This window comes from Canis lupus, chromosome 30 (genome assembly GCF_011100685.1).
Source record: "Canis lupus familiaris isolate Mischka breed German Shepherd chromosome 30, alternate assembly UU_Cfam_GSD_1.0, whole genome shotgun sequence".
NCBI lineage: Eukaryota > Metazoa > Chordata > Mammalia > Carnivora > Canidae > Canis > Canis lupus.
Window position 1 is genome coordinate 39,793,608 of NC_049251.1, and position 19,763 is coordinate 39,813,370.

The 19,763-nt window shown below is 43.0% G+C and overlaps 1 long non-coding RNA gene across 2 annotated transcripts; it reads left to right on the top strand.

The window, feature by feature from the left end:
- The first annotated feature begins 487 nt into the window (after positions 1 to 487).
- On the top strand, positions 488 to 5,830 carry LOC102152121. Of its 2 annotated transcripts, XR_005381900.1 has the most exons (3): positions 488 to 729; positions 3,483 to 3,690; positions 4,946 to 5,830. It is a non-coding gene; the product is annotated as an uncharacterized LOC102152121 (long non-coding RNA). The 2 variants fall into 2 exon arrangements; XR_005381899.1 differs by lacking the exon at positions 4,946 to 5,830 and having other exon boundaries at positions 3,483 to 3,771.
- The last annotated feature ends 13,933 nt before the right edge of the window (positions 5,831 to 19,763 follow it).

Genomic DNA, 19,763 nt, shown 5'->3' on the forward strand with positions numbered 1-19,763 from the left:
GGACACACAGGCGACGAAGGAGAGCGGCGGGGCTCGGGCTCGGGCTCGGGCTCGGGCCCGCGGCGGCGGAGGGGGCGCGCGGGGAGCACAGGCCCAACGACGCCTGCGGTGGCGGGGCCGCCCGGGCCGGGGTAAGTATAGGGCGCGGCGGGGGGCGGGGCGCAAGGCCGCGCCGCTGATTGGGCCGCCCGACGCCGGGGGCGGGCCGAGGTGGGGGGCGGGGCGCAGGGCCGCGCCGCTGATTGGGCCGCCCGACGCCGGGGCGGGCCGCGGCGCAAGGCCGTGCCACTGACTGGGCCGTCCGACGCCGGGTCGGGCCGCGGCGGGGGGCGGGGCGCAAGGCCGCGCCGCTGATTGGGCAGCCCGACGCCGGGGGCGGGGCGGGGCGCAAGGCCGCGCCGCTGATTGGGCAGCCCGACGCCGGGGGCGGGGCGCGGCGCAAGGCCGTGCCGCTGATTGGGCCTCCCGACGCCGGGGGCGGGCCGCGGTGGGGCTGGCGGGGGCTGCCGGGAGCGGAGACCCCGGCTGCGGCCGTGGCACTGCTGCGCGCGGTCCTCCCGCCCTGTCTTCCCGTCAGCAGCGGTGTGGCCGGGACGTCCCTGCCCCGCCCAGGTGTCCATCCGCCTTCGTCGGTGAGAAGGGCTGCAGGTTTGGGTGGGAAACCCGCCGTCCCAAGAACCGCGTTCGCCCCGAGGAGGCGCGTGCGGGACGCCCTTCCCGGTCTCCCAGGTACGCGCTTTGCCCGCTCGGCGGACCGAGCCACTTGTTCCTGATGCTCAGTTTCGTGACTTGAGTTCTGTGACCTTGACCAAGTTACTTGACCTTGGAAAACCCGTTTGCTCCCTGTGTAAAATGGGCGGTAACGAGATGACGCCCGACGGTCGTGAAGGAAAACGGCCTACGGCGCTTCCCACTGAGGGGTCGCCGGGCCGCAGCCGGAGCGCGTTTCCGTCAGGCCTTCCGCACGGGAGCGGGGCCTTCCGGGCCGCCTCAGAGCCTCTGTTTGGATTGCGAGTAGGAATCCTGGTCCAGGCTGAAAGACCGAGGCGGCCACAAATCGGACAGATTTCCCGGGCCGGAATTTTCATTGTTTTTTTTTTTTTTTAATTTTTATTTATTTATGATAGTCACACAGAGAGAGAGAGAGGCAGAGACAGAAGCAGGCTCCATGCACCGGGAGCCCGACGTGGGATTCGATCCCGGGTCTCCAGGATCGCGCCCTGGGCCAAAGGCAGGCGCTAAACCGCTGCGCCACCCGGGGATCCCTTCATTGTTCTTTTGGTCAGAGACCATTGAAAGGTTTTTCAGAGCGCAGTGAAGTTCAAACGGGATCTTTTCAGTTGTTAGAAAGAGCAAATGCCGAGCAAAGCCTTAAATGTAGGCCTAAATGTAGGCCGTGCCTTAGACTGGATTTCGCTAAAACAAACAAAAGACAAAAAAACAAAAAAGAAATTTTTTTTTACTGGGACATTTTATTTATTTGAGAATTTAAAAAAAAAATTGGAATTCAATTTGCCAACATATAGCATAACACCCAGTGCTCATCTTGCCTAGTGCCCCCCTCAGTGTATTTATTTAAAGTTTTATTTATTTATTCATGAGAGACACAGAGAGAGAGAGGCAGAGACACAGGCAGAGGGAGAAGCAGGCTACATGCAGGGAGCCTGATGTGGGACTCGATCCTGGGACCCCAGGGTCATGCCCTGGGCCCAAGGCAGGTGCTCAACCGTTGAGCCACCCAGGGATCACTGGGACTTTTTTTTAAGATTTTATTTATTTATCCATGAGAGACACAGAGAGAGAGAGAGAGGCAGAGACACAGGCAGAGGGAGAAGCAGGCTCCACGCAGGGAGCCCGATGTGGAACTCGATCCTGGGTCTCCAGGATCACACCCCAGGCTGAGGGTGGCGCCAAAACGCTAAACCACCGGGGCTGCCCTCACTGGGACATTTTAATTTTAACCTCACTTCCGGGTTTTGAGGCAGTCTGTGAAAAAAAAGACAAATGTCCCCAGCTACACTTTGTACCTATTGTTCTCCAGGAAGTACAAGGTAAACTTTGACTAGCTTCTGATGTGATTCCAGTTACAAAAGGTGGGATACAAGGTATTACGGAAGTTCCTGGGATCTGAGTCTCCACGCGTGGAGGTTTTAGGGCAAAGGAAATCTATGATACCTGCAGAGGCAGTGGGGTGAAGAGCATAAGTGTCTGAGCCTCGGAAGCCTTGGGTTGTCTCCTCTCTGCACCTACACAGGCGGCTCTCCCTCCTTGGGCCTCCTTTGTTCCTCTGTAGGAAAAGGTTTGGGCTAGCTCCCAGGATCTGAATTTGAGATCCTAGGGCGGCTAGGTGGGTCCTTAGTGTTGTGGTAATCTCAAAATCTTGTACAAAGTGTGTGTATGTACATTTCAGGAGAAGAGGTCTATGGTTTTCCCTTTCATCAGAATCTCAAAAGGAGGGATCCCTGGGTGGCGCAGCGGTTTGGCGCCTGCCTTTGGCCCAGGGCGCGATCCTGGAGACTCGGGATCGAATCCCACATCGGGCTCCCGGTGCATGGAGCCTGCTTCTCCCTCTGCCTGTGTCTCTGCCTCTCTCTCTCTCTCTCTGTAACTATCATAAATAAATAAAAATTAAAAAAAAAAAAAAAAAAAGAATCTCAAAAGGAAAAAAAAAAAAGAATCTCAAAAGGATCATGTGGCACCCCCTGTAGAAGTGTCAAAGCAACTCTTCATCTCTTAAAATCCACAGTTTTATGATCTCAGCAGTCAGGAATGTGAGGAAGCAGATTATAATAAAGACTATACTCGAGAGGCAAGATCGATGCACTGTCATTACCTATGATTAATCCATTTTATTCAGGGAAAAATAAATATCTAAAATAAGCAGACTGTTCATCAAAAAAGGGGATTATAAGGATCCAGAGATCAGCTTTCTTGACCTATAAAAGGCATAGCACATAACAAATTGGTTTTTATTTACATTTTGAGGTATAATTGATAGTAAAGTGCACAACTCTTATGTGTACAGCTCAATGAATTTTTAGATGTATAGACACCTGTGAAACCTGCCCAGCACCCCAAAAAATCCCCTTCCTGTTCCCTAGATATCATCTCTGCTAAATGTAGTCACTCTTTTGACCTTCTCATCATAGGTAAGTTTTGCCTGTCCTTAAACTTTATAATGCATCATACAGCATTAAAAATTACTAATCATATGCCCTTCTGCCCTGCTGGAAGGCAGTATGGTACAATGGAAAGAGCACGCACTATCTTGGAATCAAACATACAGAGTTTGAATCAGTCTCCATAGCCCACTCACTATGAAACCTTGAACAAATGGCTTCATCTTTTTTTTTTTTTCTTGACACTAAAAACTTGAATAATAAAAAAATGGTAAGTTTTGTGTGTAGAGACTATTAAATAATCTATGTATCTGACCTATAGAAGGGGCTCAAAATTTTTTATTTTTCTTTCTTTCTCCCTAGAAAATTCCTACTCAACCTTCCAGACTCAACACAAATATTTCCTAAAGGAGGCCTTTTCTAACTCCCTGCCTACCAACACTTTTGATCTCCTAGGTCTCTCTGTTTTATCACTGTTCCACCATTGTGCATATTTGTGCTCTGCTACAGCATTTAGCACAATCTACTGTGACTCTGTTGACACCTACTACAAGGACGCGGGAGCCTCGAGGTCAGGAAATGTGTGATTGTGCCTGTATTTCACTAGTGCTCCGACTAGTAAGAGGAGCTCAATAAATTTTTGTGGAATTTATTCTGCTGAACTGACATTCTTTTAGAAGTATGTACCATAGGAGAGTTAGTTTGGAAACTATCTAAAGGAGACAGTGTATCGATTTCTTTTGAGTTGGGTAAAATGTGTGTTATAGATGAACAGCAGCTTAAAGAATGAAGCAGTGCTTAACATATATGGTGTGGGCACTTGTGTTATAGGCCAATTCCCATGGGAATGAGTGAGATTTGGCCCAATAAACAGCTGAAGTGGAAAAGCCAACAAACTCAATGAGTTTGTAGCTTTTCCAAAGTTGGGAAACACAAGACAAAGGAACAGACTATAGGGCAGTGAATGAAGGGACAGCTGACTGGATGATCACACAATTAGAGGGATTTTGTTGGTTGTTTAATCTTTTATTAGCCTTTTGAGGAAAGGAGATGTGAAAATCCCAGGGTTATAATGGAGTCCTCAACGGTGACAGAAAATAGGCCGGTGAGTGGGACTGTTATAATACCTAGAAAATATTTTCATTTGTAAGGAGTATCCACAAGTGTGTAAGTGGTCATAAAATCTTAATAACGTATAAGGAGTAATTCCAAGAAATTCAATGTAACTGTTTCTTACCGAATGAGAGTTCCTTAAATTAAACATGAATCTGTCCCAATGATCAAATGTAATGACAGCTCTATCCTCAAATAGAAGCCATTCTCTATATCCGGCAATTCACATTTATGGCCTCAGGCCAGTTACACCCATTGCTGGCCCTAAAAGCGGACCAAGTGGACAGATATGAGTCAGTTGCCTTTCCTGACTTGCTCCCTAAATCCATAGGGTTAAGTGCATATCCTGGTTGACCTGGTGTAATTGTTAATCATGTCACCTTTCACTCTCAAAACTATTCCAGAATAAGGTGATAAATTATGTCACTTTATCTTTGGGCTTCACAATCCAACTGTCTACTCCTTTCCACTTCCCCCTCCCCCCCAGATCCCAGTCTTTATAAGCCTCAGAACCTTTCCCACACTCTTCCCCAGGTTTTCAGCAATAGGTCCTTGAAGTCTTAGTCAAACACAATAGCAGTAAAAATAAAGAGTACAAAGAAGGGAGGGATAAAACTTAGCTAAAGAAGGAAGTGAGACAAGGAGCAAAAGGAGGAGTAAGACTGTAGACTAAGGAGTTTTTGTGAATTATAATGAAATTGATTTTCTTTCAGCATTACTAACTCAGCTCTGAAGACCATTTTATCAGAGGAACTCCAGAACTGATGTGAGCAGAGTGGCTTCTTTGAAAGACAATACTTCCTGAATGTATAAGTTTTGGGTGTTTTAGGGTGAAAACTCAAGATTGCTTTATAGTCACACCATGCTTTCAAGCCTTACATGTTCTCAGATCCAACTAACAGAGAAAACACAGTTGCTATGATTGCAACTCCATCACAAGATGGTGTTCTGGGACTTGCGAGTGATTTGGGCTTCAAATTTTTTGATTCAAGATCAAACTAAGGTCTGTGGGCTTTTGAGGTTGGGTTCTGTCAAAAAAAAAAAAAAAAAGGTTTGTACTGTGATGTGGTGCAGAAACAAAGGAATTACAAATATAATGAATGCTTGTTTATTTTAGGCCAGTCAGTATATACAAATAAGCAAAAAGAAAAAAGATCACAGATCCCACTTATAAATAACTGCTATTAGCATTGATGTTTAATTTTCCAGAGTTTTTTCCATATGTGTTACATATATTTTTGAAGACAAGATATGCCTTATACAAAAATAAGATACAAAGGAAGCTACTACTATCTACGAAACAGCTTAAGAAAACAGAGGAACATAGCCTAGAATGTCTTATAAGTTCTGGGGACAAGCTAAAATTCCTCACCAGATATCCACATTCCATCTCAGGAATTTCTCAGTGTCATTTCTGTGTATCAAACTTTTGCCTGATAGGCTTTTCCTTGTCTTCTCGTTTTCTTGTAGCATGTCTTCCTCCCCCCGCCTCCCCCCCCCCCAAATGCTGGTTCATCTAGAGCCATCTCACCTCTAGGAACGTGTAACCTATTTTGGAATCGAGTGTAATAAATTAGACCTTTGAGTCTCCCCCAAAATATGGCTCCTATATTTTACTCATAGTTCCCAAAGTAAAAGGATCTCATGCTCTGACTAAACAACCCTCTTCCCCCAGCACTCAATAGGAGAGTGGAATTGGAACACAGAAGGGCAAGACAGGCATGATTGTATCTGTTATTTATTCTAGTACAGAGGCCAGATCTTAGACTCCTGCTTCCTGTGTCTTCTAAAGAATTCTGCATGTGTACACTGGGAAAAAAAAAAAAAAAACAACCCTGTATTCTGAAGTTGTTGATTACAATTTTCTATGTATATTAAAAATTGTGTATCAATTTTCTTTTTTTTTTTTTTAAGATTTTATTTATTTATTCATGAGAAACACAGAAAGAGAGAGAGAGAGAGGCACAGACACAGGCAGAGGGAGAAGCGGGTTCCATGCAAGGAGCCCAAGGTGGGACTGGATCCCGGGTCTCCAGGATCACACCCTGGGCTGAAGGTGGCGCTAAACTTCTGAGCCACCTGGGCTGCCCAAGTATATCAATTTTTTATGTATAAATAGGTAACATTTTTTCATTGCAGAGTATGGATCTTTTATATCTGTACTGATACTTGGCTTGTTTTATCAGTGACTGTGAGATGTTTCATAATCTCTTCTGGTTCTCTATAAACTCTTTTAATCATTTAAAAAGCATCTCTAGGTATGCTACTGTGCTTGGTAAAGAATGAGTATCTCGCTAGGATGATATTTTGTGAGGATAGGTCTCTATGTTTCTTTATTCCTTAAACCAGCAATCATTATATAGTGCTATGTCCCCAGTCAACAGAGTACATGGGTCTGAGAACCAGAGAATAGAAGTAGGAGAAGCCCCACTCACCATCAATGTCAGAAAGCTGTTGGAAGAATTTGGTTTTTTGTCTCTGTAACTTTAGGTCCTATGGCTGTATACCTGCCTTCCAGAAAGAGGATACTTCTACCAGGGAACAAAAAGTTCCACTGAACTTAATACCATGACTACCACTTTGCCACTTTGGGTTCTTTGTACCAGTAGAAAGGGGTTACCACCTTGTGAAGGAAATTGACTTGGATAATCATAAGGAGACAGGTCTGCTGCTGCACAGTGGGGACCGGCAAAAAGTGTTTGGGACTTGCAGGGCACTTGGGTGGCTCAGTTGTTTAAATGTATGACTCTTGATTTAGCCTTGGGTCATGATCTCAGGGTCTTGAGATTGAACCCTGCATCAGGCTCTGATCTCAGTGGGGAGTCTGTTTGAGATTCTCTCCCTCTTCCCCTCCCCACACTTGTGTACTCTCTCTCTTAGATAAAAATAAGTAAATCTTTTTTTTGTTTTTATTTTTTTAAAGATTATTTATTTATTTATTTATTTATTTATTCATAGAGACAGGGAGAGAGAGGCAGAGACACAGGCAGAGGGAGAAGCGGGCTCCAATGGAGCCCGACGTGGGACTCGATCCTGGGGCTCCAGGATCACTCCCCAGACTGTAGGCTGTGCTAAACCGCTGTGCCACTGGGGCTACCCTATTTTTTTTTTTAAAGAAAAGAAATGTTTGGTACTTGAGTGATCCACTGAGGAGTCTCTTGAAACTCTCATGGCAGTTGTTTTTTTTTTTTTTAAAGATTTTATTTTATTCATGAGAGACACAGAGAGAGAAAGGCAGAGACATAGAGGGAGAAGCAGGCTCCCTGCAGGGATCCCAGTGTGGGACTTGACCCCAGGACCCTGGGATCATGACCTGAGCCAAAGGCAGACGCTCAACCACTGAGTCACCCAGGCGCCCCTCTCAAGTAATTTTAACTATAAATGGAACTATATCTGATAAGGGCATGGTAGTCAGGAGCTCAGGCTCCTCACAGATGAGGATTGAGTCATCCTACCAGATAAGGCACCTAGACCAGCAGAAGGACAACCTGGATGAGGAGACTCTAGATTGGAAGGTGGAGGAGAGAGATGCTGAATATCATCAACGGCCTTGGGTCCAGCTACAGCAGCAGAGGCTATAGCTCCTCTCCCACACCCTCCTTCCTTACATTTTTGCCAGAAGTGTAATTGACCAGAATCCTGGAGAAGCCGTGATAGGATAGAATGAACCCAATGTATAAAGCACATGGATCTGAACACTGCAAGAGGTAGACCGTGGCAGACATTGCTGAGTCTGAGATCCCTTTTCCCACTTTGGTTGTTATGTCCACCACCCTAGTTGCCACAGCTGGGAATAATGGGCCATGCCTGCAACTTTCTCTGGAGGATTTCTCTTGTATGTTTGAAGCCTCTGGGGCTAGAGATTCCTGGAAGTTCTACCAACCTCCCATTTCATGAACTGTGACCAATAATTGATTGGGGCAAATGTACAGAAGTTCTACTCCCTTGCTTCAAGGCAAGACAGGTCTGCAGTGTACTTTATACTCCCCAGTTTCTTGTAGGATGAAGCTGAAACTAGATTTCACCTGGAACCCCATTCTTGCATAGTTCCTTGCCTATCCTACTTTCCTCCCTCCACTCCCTGTCTCTTCTGATTGCACTCCAATAAGTCACATGCAAACAAGTAACCATTTCAGGTTGTTTCTAGGAAATCTTACTTAAAATCTCTGCCAAATAAACTACAGGCACCCAATTCTTTCTCCCAAGTAAGAAAGCAGCCATTCATCCAATAGATATTTAATAGCTGGGAAGACCACATGACCCTAAGTTATTGTAGGAGGCAATTCCTAGACTTCAACTGTTATAAAAAAAAAAACACATTAAAATTGAATCATGGCATATCTTGGCATACATAATTATGTCTTTTTTTTTTTAAGATTTTATTTATTCATGAGGGACACAGAGAGAGAGAGAGAGAGAGAGAGAGAGAGAGAGGCAGAGACACAGGCAGAGGGAGAAGCAGGCTCCATGCAGGGAGCCTGATGTAGGACTCCATCCTGGGTCTCCAGGATCACGCCCTGAACTGAAGGCGGTGCCAAACCGCTGAGCCACCGGGGCTGCTCCATAACTATGTACCCTTTAAAGCATTTTAATAAACTTTGACTCACTTTCTATATGGAAAATTGTGTGTGTGTGTGTGTGTGTGTGTGTAGAAACCTCATTAACAATGAAATATGAAAGACTTCAAGATGTGAAATTAGTTTCAAGGTCGTAAATTACAGTAACAAGAAATTCAATTTACCACAGGGAGAGCTTTGTAGCTGCTAGAGTGGTCTCAGGTTAGGTTGAATTTCCTGTCATCTTAGATTTTCAAACACAAGCTAGATGATCACCTGATGAAAACAATGAAGTGCTCTTCAATGAAGTGCATGAGAAGCACTGGATTAGTAGCTAGTTGCTGCAGGTGATCTATTGTTATGATCTGTATTCAGGAACTGAAATACAGCATTTTGAACCCTCTTTTGGTTAGAGAAAAATTCAACTGAGAAATTATTTCCAGTCATTTACTTTTTCTTTTAAAATTTTGCTTTCCGGGCAGCCCTGGTGGCGCAGCGTTTTAGCGCCGCCTGCAGCCCAGGGCATGATCCTGGAGTCCCGGGATCGAGTCCCACGTCAGGCTCTCTGCATGGAGCCTGCTTCTCCCTCTGCCTGTGTCTCTGCCTCTCTCTCTCTCTCTGCATCTCTATGAATAAATAAATAAAATCTTAAAAAAAAATAAAATAAAATTTTGCTTTCTGGTACTTAGTACTAAATCCGTCATTTGTTTTGTACACATTTTTCTTCAACCAGATCTCATCTTTATGGTAGTAGCTATTGATCAAAAACAAAACCAACACACTAGCCTATGTGATCCTTCATTGAATTGTGTTGGGCAGTGACGATGACTGGAGGTGTGGACTGAAAACCACCTGCTGGCTTCCTATACCTGTAGATGGCTGAAAACCAGATTAATATTTCAATTGCTGAATTTAGGCACCTATTAACACACAGTTTTTCTCTTATGTGAAAATTAAGGCATTGTTTAGGAAGTAGGATGCCTAGAATTGAAATGGGATATATATGGGTAATTGCTGTCTGATGGTACCATTCAATATGCCTGCTCACCATGCCTCAGACCATACCACCATCCATAGTCCTTAAATATCTTATACACCATCATGTTATCCCATGTAATATCGCTTCTGACAAAGAAAACTCTCTTTGATGAAAGAGTTACAGCAATGAACTGGTATCTATGAGATTCACTGGTTATATTTATTTATTCCATCACTCAGAAACAAGTGATCTTATAGAGAGGTATGATTTCTATTGAAAACTCAGTAATAATGCTAGCAGATTTTCCAAGGTTAAGGTTGCTTGCTCTAAGTCCGCAACCAAGATATAGTCTTATTTTTTTCCCATTGCAAAAGTATAAGTTCCAAGATGGAAGTGGGAAGTGTACTTTTCACACATAATACAAACTAGAAAATGTTTTGTTTTCCATCCCCATGATCCTCGATGGGCTGGTTTAGAGATCTTGGTATGCATGAGAGAAATGCTTCTGCCAGGAGACACACTGGTTCTCCTGAATTGGAAGTTAAGACTGCCACCTGGATGCCTTAAGTTCTCCATGTCACTAGGAAGACAAGCCAAAAAAGGTGCTGGCTGGGCTGATTGATCCTCACAATCAGGAGAGAGTGTCACTGATAAACAGTAGAGGCTTAAAGGACTGTGGCTGGGACTTACAGATCTTGGGGTCATTCTTAGTACTGCCATGTCCAGTGGAAAAGTTAATGGAAGACTCCAACAATCTTAGGTGGGCAAAACTATCAAGGATTCAGATCGCTTGGGAATGAAGGTTTGAGTTATTCAAACAGGTAATGATACTGGACTAGCTGGAGTTGTTGCTCTGTACAAGAGGACATGAAATGGGTGCTAGAGGATGGAGGCTAGAAATATCAATTAAAGCTTTGTAACTATTTGCAAAAATAAAGGTTATAGAATCTGCCTAATTTTCTCACTTGTTCTGCTATGCATATATTTTAAACTAGTTTTCTTTTCTTTTCCATCCCTTTCTTCCAGGGCATGCTGGTGGGTGGTTAGCTTTGCAGTTTCACTCATGGGTTACAGAATTCTGAGACAGGATCATGATAGGACCACAAGAGGACTGAGTACCACACAGAGATTCAAGCTGGATTCAGCTACCAATGGGAGGTTATCATCCTTTTAAGAAGGGAGTGAGCACATTTTAATTTTTTCTTCTGTTAGTATTAAATATGGGAAGAAGACTTCATGTTACTATTGGACAGCAAAGAAGTGAACTCTAGTGAATATCGTCATCCTTTTCAACTAGCATCTGTTTTCTTCTTGATGATTGGAGAATTCCCCACCTTAAAGTCTGCCTCTCACTCTAGAAGCTAAAACTGGCAAATACTGTCTTACGTTCCTTACAGTTGGAGTGTAAGTACAGGATCTAGGACCTACCACTAACCAGATACAATTGCCCAATACTCTATATCAAGAGTGAGCCACAGAAGGACTGCAGGGAACTACTAGACAACAGCAACATTACAGAATGATCCAGGTCCTTGGGCAGCAGTGGTACCTTCAATGACAAATTCCAGGGTGTGAATTTTGGATATGTTCCTGGCTGGGTAGCACTGAGCCTGAAACATGTTCTCCTACCCTCCCGGCAGTTCTGGAAACAGCTTCTCTATCATGGTTTTTGGTTTGCAAAGTTTGATTTTTATAAAATTTCATACTTAAGAGCAAAATAGCCAAGAATTGTTAAGGAACCATATGCCCTTAGGAGGAGGGAGGAAGGAGAAAGAGAGCAAGCTTGGGGAAGAAGGGTAAAGCAAATGGAGCAAAGTGTAAACAATTGGTAAATTTAAATGAAGGTAATATGGAAGTTCGTTAACTTTTTTTTTTTTTTTTTTAGGGCTTGAATGCAGGGCTTGAATTTACAACCCTGAGATTAAGACCTGAGCTGAGATCAAGAGTCAGACACTTAACTGACTAAGCCACTCAGGTGCCCAGTTCCTTAACTATTTTTGAACACACACATACACACACACACGCACATATTTTTTTCTGATTCATCTGAGAGTAAGTTGTAAACATTCCTCTGTATCCCTAAATACTTCAGTGTGTATTTTCTAAGACATGGATATTTGATTATATAAAAACACCATACAATTATTTTTTATTTTATTTATTTTTTAAAAGATATTATTTATTCATGAGAGACACAGAGAGAGGCAGAGACACAGGCAGAGGAAGAAGCAGGCTCCCTGCAGGGAGCCTGATGTGGGACTCGATCCCAGACCCTGGGATCATGTCCTGAGCTGAAAGCAGACACTCAACTGGTGAGCCACCCAGGCGTCCCCATACAATTATTTAAACCAGAAAATGTAACACTGATATAATATCATTCCATATATATATTCAAATATTCAAATTCAAACAAATTTATTTTCTTTTTAAATGAATCCATGTTAGGTTCTGTGAACTCTGATTAACTCAAAGTCTGAGATACCACTTCCTCTTATGTATCCTTGTGATACAGGGTACTCTACCTACCAGAGTATTTATAACATTCTATTCCTGGTTATGTGTCTGCCTCTCCAACCTGAATTAAGCCATGTAAAAGTGTAGCTATGTCTCTTTTTCACTGGTATTTCTTCACTGACTAGCAGAGTTTCTAACCTATAGTAGATGCTCATAAATATTTGTTGAACAACTAGATTTCTACACTTTTTATATTATTATTTTTTAATTGTTTTTTGGATTTCTACACTTAAGTGGCAACTCTAAATTTGGTCTGAGTTGATTTGTCATATTTGCTACTTTAGTTGAAAGTTTTATCTTTCAAGTTTCAATGCACAAAGTAGAAATCATTCTAGGTAATTTTTACAGGGAGAAACTTAGTGTCAGAAATTGATGCATGTAAGGTCTAAGAGAGCGAGATCTAGGCTAGACCACTAGAAATTATTCCCAGAAAAATACAGAACTGGACTATCAGCCACGTTTCAAGGTTATCATTTGAATTATTTAAGACATACCTCCATAGCTTTGGTCCAGGGATCTGGAAACTGTAATCAAGAAGCTGCTGCCACTGCCACCATGGATGACTTCACTGCTTCTTGGTACTCAGAACTCTGGAAAATGGCTGCGGGGATCCAGGTGCAGAAAAAATTCACATTTTCACAAGTTTTCTTGATAGTATAGAGGCTAAAGGAGTGGCTTTAAACTTTATCTCACTTCTATGCATTATATTTTATGAGTTTATCCCATCATCAGAAACTAGTTCACATTCAGAAACCTAGTTGCAAAGGAGGCTGGAAAAGGTAGTTCTCAGCTACCCAGGCTTTGCAATGCAGGAAGATTCTGCATGGAGGCTGAGTCGATCCCCGGGATGCACCACAATGGCTTCCCCATTCATGAAGTTGCTGTAGCTAGACACCAGTGTACAAACCTCAGCTCCTTTCTGATGCCAAGATGCTCTTCTTGGATGGAGGTAGTAGCACCTCTTCTCCATGAGATAAAATTTAGAAAATTACATTTAGTATTCCCAGGGAACAGAACGAGGTACCCCTTGGTTGACTGCTCCAGAGTCACTGATCCTCTGAGCAGTTTTCTGCGCAAGAAGATGGCAGCGACGTGACCAACTTAGACCTTCCTCTCTCTGGAGAAAGGTAGTAACATACTAACTCATTTTCCAGGCACCCCTGGAACTTTCAGGATTAGTGCAGTGGAAGGAGAATGGAGTAATCAAAGCCCAGAGAGATGAGATCTGTGTGACATTGTGGAAAGAGCATGGACTTTATAGTCAAGTGGCCCTGGCTACATTCGTCTCTTACTGTGACACCTGGAGCAAGTTCCTTAGTTTCCCTATATCTTGATTTCCTCATATTTACAATACCTATCTCCTAGGGTTGTTAAGAGGATTAAATTAGAGAACACAGTCAAGTGCAGATACATAAAAGTACACAAAGGAATGTTGGTTAGTTTCCTACAGTTACTGTGATAAATTATGATAATCTTAGGGGCTTAAAACATTTTTTAACTTCCTTACAGTTTTGGAAGTCAGAAGTCTCAATTCAGTTTGGGCTGAAAAGAAGGTGTTGGCAGGGCCTCACTCCCCTCAGAAACTCCAGGGATAGCTGGCCTCTCCCACCTTCTAAATTGTTTGGAGAGAGCTGGAGACATGGAGGACATACAGCCATTAATAGACATGTTGCCTGAGAAGGAGTGAGAGAGCACAATACCCTGATTGTTCCCTCCTTTTACCCTCCACTATTCCCTTCTACGGGCCAAAGCTACCTGGAAGCCGCTTGCTAAGGGATGCCAGAAAATGTAGTTCCCCTAGAGTCAGAGCAGAGCAGGGGAAGATCAGGGAATGGACCAAGAGCAAATAGGCAAATAAGTGTCACAGTCCACACCGCTTGCTATTCAAAATATTTACCCCCTTTATCACAGTATCATGCTTCTTCCTAACAGGATGCAGCTTTGCTTCACACACATGAAGATGCCCTCGTCATCTCCTGGACGTGGGTGAGATGAGCCATCACTGCCATTTTAAAGTCCAAGATTTCTAGGGAATTCAGTCTTCCCAATAAACCATTTCTTATGGTCTGGTTACATATGAACTAATGGACAAAGTTAAATACCATTGACCTTCTTTGTGCGAAATAGTCTAAGAAGAGGGAGGGAAAAAGAAAAAAAACTGGTTAATATTAATATATACATAACAAAAATATGCATAGCTGTTATTCCTATAACTGGCCTAAGGGCAGAGTTGATATTTATCATGTCATTCTCTCACTACTCATTCCATGCTTCTGTCGTCCTTAGTCAGTGCTCTGTTTGTGGTTTTTCACCTGGGTAATGACCAAAACTTCATTCCTGAAGAATCTGAGTCCTACTGGTCTTGCCTTTTTGGTTTTTGCCTTTTTTGGGTTTTTCCTTTAAACTTTCCTGTTTGAGATGGAAAAACAGAGTTGCCCCAGTGTTTCCCCTGGATACCAGATAGGGTCCTCTCTGCCCTCATTGTTAATTGGACTTAGCACTCCATCCAGTATTACAGCCTCTCTATTGGCTATGATTCAGTGGCATGAAGGCCCCAAAATAGTCAGGTGATAGTTTCTATTTCTCATTTACTCATTTACTCATTTCTATTTCTCATTTACTCTCATTTGGGCTGTTATTGTGTACTCTTGAAAGCGCACCTCCCTTGGGACTGTAGCTGACTGAGGTAGATATCTCTCTCCATATCCAACCAGTCCATCTGACAGCTTTCCCTTTTGTCTCTTCTGGTGGGCTTTCTCTGACACTCTGCCAAAGGGGAGTATAGCCCAGAAACATGAAAGAATGTTCTGTGAATTGGAGCTGATGGGTATATACTTTTGCTTTCCCATCTCCGTGAAGGACAATTCTGAAGCTTGTTCCACACTGTTTTTCAGAGGGTTCTTGGTGAGACTCAGTGCTCATCTACTCATTGTCACACATTTATTGGCTTTTTTCCCCTTTTCTGGCTCACTTTCCTCTCTTTTTCATTTGTGCTTACTGGGATCATTGCCCAAACTATCTGCACCCCAAGACCTGTCTTAGGACAAGAACCTAAACTAAGACAGGAACTAAGACTTTTAAACTAGAAGAGTCTAAGATTGGTGGAGAAGGAAAAGTAAATTTTGTCAGTGGGTCATTCATTAGGTTTCTGAACCCTGGGTATTTTGCCTATAGGAGAAATAGCACCATCTGTTGGTCACTGGCTCAAAGCATGTATTCCATTCTGTAGGACAGCACTTTGTCTCACAGTGGTGTTATCCTACAGGTAGTGCTGTAGTTATGATTTCAGCAGGTCGTTCCAACAATCTACCATGTAAGTTGTTCTCAGATGATGGGGTATTTGATAAGATTAGTGAAATCTAAGAATGTGAGCCTATTTCTCTTGCTGTCAAATGAGATCTTTGGTGAGCAGCAGCAGCTTGTTTAGGATATCATGACAATGAATCATGGAATCAAGGACATTCCATTAAGTCCACAAATGGTGTTGCTGGCAGAACCATTTTGGATAGGGAAAGAGAAAAAAGTGCCTATTTTAGTGAGGACAAATCTCTGCTCTTCTATAATGGAAGAGGTCCAACATAATCAACATGTCCCTGCTGCCCCCAAAGAATCGTAACAGGGGCTCAACATTGGCCTCTGCTGTGGGCAAGCTGAGCTTTCTGCCTTGGAGAGGGAAGTCACATTCTTGAGCCCATGGATACCCTTATTCCTGTTGCATGGCTGCAAGTACACAGGGCCACTCAACAAGGATGGAGGTGGCTTAACAAAGGAGCTGATCAACATCCATAAAATGGGTCATCCACCTGGTTATATTGAAAGCCTTCTCTGCAGTGAATGCCTTTTGATGAGTGTTCACATGAGCAGCAAAAATCCTCTTACTGGGATCCCTGGGTGGCGCAGCGGTTTGGCGCCTGCCTTTGGCCCAGGGCACGATCCTGGAGACCCGGGATCGAATCCCACGTCGGGCTCCCGGTGCATGGAGCCTGCTTCTCCCTCTGCCTATGTCTCTGCCTCTCTCTCTCTCTCTGTGTGTGACTATCATAAATAAATAAAAATTTAAAAAAATCCTCTTACTATTGGCCAGTTTTGGGAGGTCCATCCATATACCTCTTCCATAGATTTCCTTGTTAGCAATATTCCAGTATTATTCTTTCCAAGTCTCTGAGTAGCAGGCATAATAATGAGCTACTACTCATGAGTCAGAAGTTGTTTGTACTTTGGGCCATGACTTCTTCAGGCAAAATGGACATCCAAATGTGCTGCCCAAAGTTCTCCCCACCGAGAGAGTGGACTCCTTCAGAGTGACTCCTGAATACAATGGTGACAGTACAGCAGTCCACTTCCACCTGATGCTAACATACTGTGCAGACCCATTTTAAAACTAGGTACACGTTTTTTCCCCCTCTGACAGCCTCTTCATGAGGCTCGAGAGCTGAGCTAGCTATCCATGCAACTTCCTCCTGACCTGCTCGAGTGTAATAATCTTTTCTATACCATTTTTAATTGATGATGCTTTGTTGCTATGTATGTCCAATCTTATGGCAGTTCAAGAATGACAGCTGAGATCACATCAATCTTGATGTTATCAAGACCCAGTCTCTACCAGAGTCCAGTGTTCTTCCAGCAGAGGAGAAGATGGTGTTGTGTCAAAACCCTGGGATTCTGGGCTTTGGGTCTCTTTTTTTGGTGTTTGCCGAAGGGCTCATACAGTATCCTTACTTGCCACAGACACTTTGGATCTTCTGAATTATTAGGGTTGAGTAGCAATGTAGCAGCTGGACCTGCTGCAGAGATTTTCATTCCCTACGAACACAGGTTTCTCAGTAAATGAGTCAGGGAAATATACCCAAATGTGGTATATGTTGCCTCCAAAATCCAAAGAGGCCCACCAAGACATCCTCTATTAGGATGTGCAAGGTACAGAAACTTGTCTTTCATTTTGAGGCCAGGATTCTTGACCTAATCTTGACATTTGAGCTTCATATTTCTTGGTTATGGGGAGCTGTCCTGTGCATTTCAAGATATTTAGCAGCATCTTTGACTTCTGCCCACTAGATGTAGGTAGCCACTAACTCCTTTACTCCTACTTGTGACAACCAAAAATCTCTCTAGGTATTTCCTGTTAAATGTCCCTGAGGGGAAAAAATTGCCTCTGGTTGAAAACCACTGCTACAGAGAGTTATTGCAACAATCCTTTCACTGAATTTTTGTGACTCTGGCATTCACGTGTCTTACTAAGAATGGTTGCTGCTTCCTATTCACCAATCAGCATGGTGTTATCAATGTAGTAGATCAGAGTGATGTTCTGTGGGATGTCTAGGTGGTCAAGATCATTGTGGGCTATACTGTGACAACAGTTTGAGAGTTGACAGGACGCTGGAGTAAGATTGTAAAAGTATATTGCTGACAAGTGAAACTTTGCTGTTTCTCATTATCCGTGCTAATTGATATGAGGGGAAAATGATTTGTCAAATAATAGCTGCATACTAGATGGCACGACAATGTTGATTTCTTCTAGCAAAGACCATATCTGGATCAGAAGCTGCAAGTGAAATCACCATTTAGTTTTGTAATTATCAAACATAGGAGTTGGAGGTGTGATGAGAATCATCATTCCTGCATCTATCAAATCTTTCATGGTGGCACTAATTCCTGCAGTTCAGGGATGTGGTATTACTTTTGGCTTACTATTTTGTTAGAGAAGGGCAGTTCCAGGGGTTTCCACTTAGCTCTACCTATCACAGTAGTCCTCTCATTATGAGTCAGGGAGCCAGTGCAGAAAAGCTGCCAGTTGCCAAGTACGCCTAGTCCAAATAGGCATTTAGGACCTAGAAATTGCCTCAGCATGTGTCTACATAAGCCATTGAGCCTTCTGGGTGAGGGACTGGGATATAAATTTAACTTATTATTTGATCACCCAAAGCTCTAAATCTATTCAGCTTAATCTAAGCTGTCTAATGCTTGTGAAGTTGACAACTTACTCTACAGTCTTTTTGATTGTCATTACTAACATGTGGCAGAGTACAGCAGGTCCCTGAGGATGTGCATAAATTCAGAGCAGTATCTAATAATCCTTCAAAAAGTTTGGCTATGTCCCCTTCCTTAGTGCACACTCGCCTTGTTAACAGTTACAGGTTCCTTTGGGAAAGGCTCAGGGAAATATTTATAGTATATAGTTGTGACAATATTGCAGTGTCCTTCCTCAAGGGGACCCAGTTTCTCCTTCAGTCACTGGGTCCTGGGCATGTGGCATAACTAAACCTGGGAACTAAATGAGACGCCAGGACTTCCTTTTGTGACAACTCAAGTCAGGTTTCTGTGCACTAGACCTATAGTTTTCCCAGTTGTATATATCAAGTAATACTTCGGTAGACTGCCTATCTATTTCATTCCTAGAGACCTTGTCATCAGGTAAGTACCCCCACAGATTTCTGAGGGTCAAAGCATTCTGATTGCCACTTTACCCCTGCTGTCCATTATGGTAATTGTGACCCCTTGTCTCCGATGGCCGTGTCTCATGTGGCCTCTGCCATTCTGCCAACATTACCATGGGAGTCAGAAAACCCATTTCAATCTTCCTTGATCTAGAGAGGACAGTCATTGCAGAGTTTTCAAGGAAGTCTATGTTTCTCCCACTTATGTTTTCTCAGTGCCTTAGTGCCCATCAGTCCCTTCCAGGAAGCCTGGTCAGGAAAAGGGTGAGCAGGATAATATATCCACTTCAACATTCCCATCACCTTGATGCTTTCACATTTTTTTTTTTTTTTTTTTTTTTACCCTGTGGCTTGACTCTTTTGAATAAGACCTTTTAAATTCATTTCTCCACATCATGTGACTGAAGTTCTAGCATCTCAGCTTCATTGAAGTCAACCAACCAAGTAAACTATTAAAGATGCTTCTAGGTTCTCGACTTAGTACATCGAATTCAGAATTTCAGGTAAGGACGTCTATATTTCAATTTAGCCTGGCTCATCAATATGATGATAGCCTGGCTATCTTTGCTGATGTAACATCCTTAGAATTTACTCCTGTATAGTTTTCTAGGTTACTGTAGATATAAATACACAAGGTATTGCAATTCTTTGATTGTATGTTGTTGTTTTTTTTTTTTTTTTTTTTGTTCCTAGAATAGATCTTACAATTCTGTCCTGGGTTCCTGGATTTGATTATAGAAGTGGGTTTGGAGGCAATGAGGGGTGGTGGATAGAATTCAGAGAGAATATACATCTCTTTCTTTGCAAAGGCAACTGCTACATTCAGGATCTTTAAACAAGGGAAGGTCAGTTTCCTAAGATAGGAGAGGGATCTGCTGTGGGACACCACTATTTTATACTTCCATTTCATGTAATTTCTTTACATAAAATATTAATAATATATTAATATTAATTAATATTATATTAAATATAGTCCATGTGAAGTGCTTTAGCATGATACCTGCTACATAGTAAGGGTTCAATAAAAGCTAACTATCTCTAGCAGATT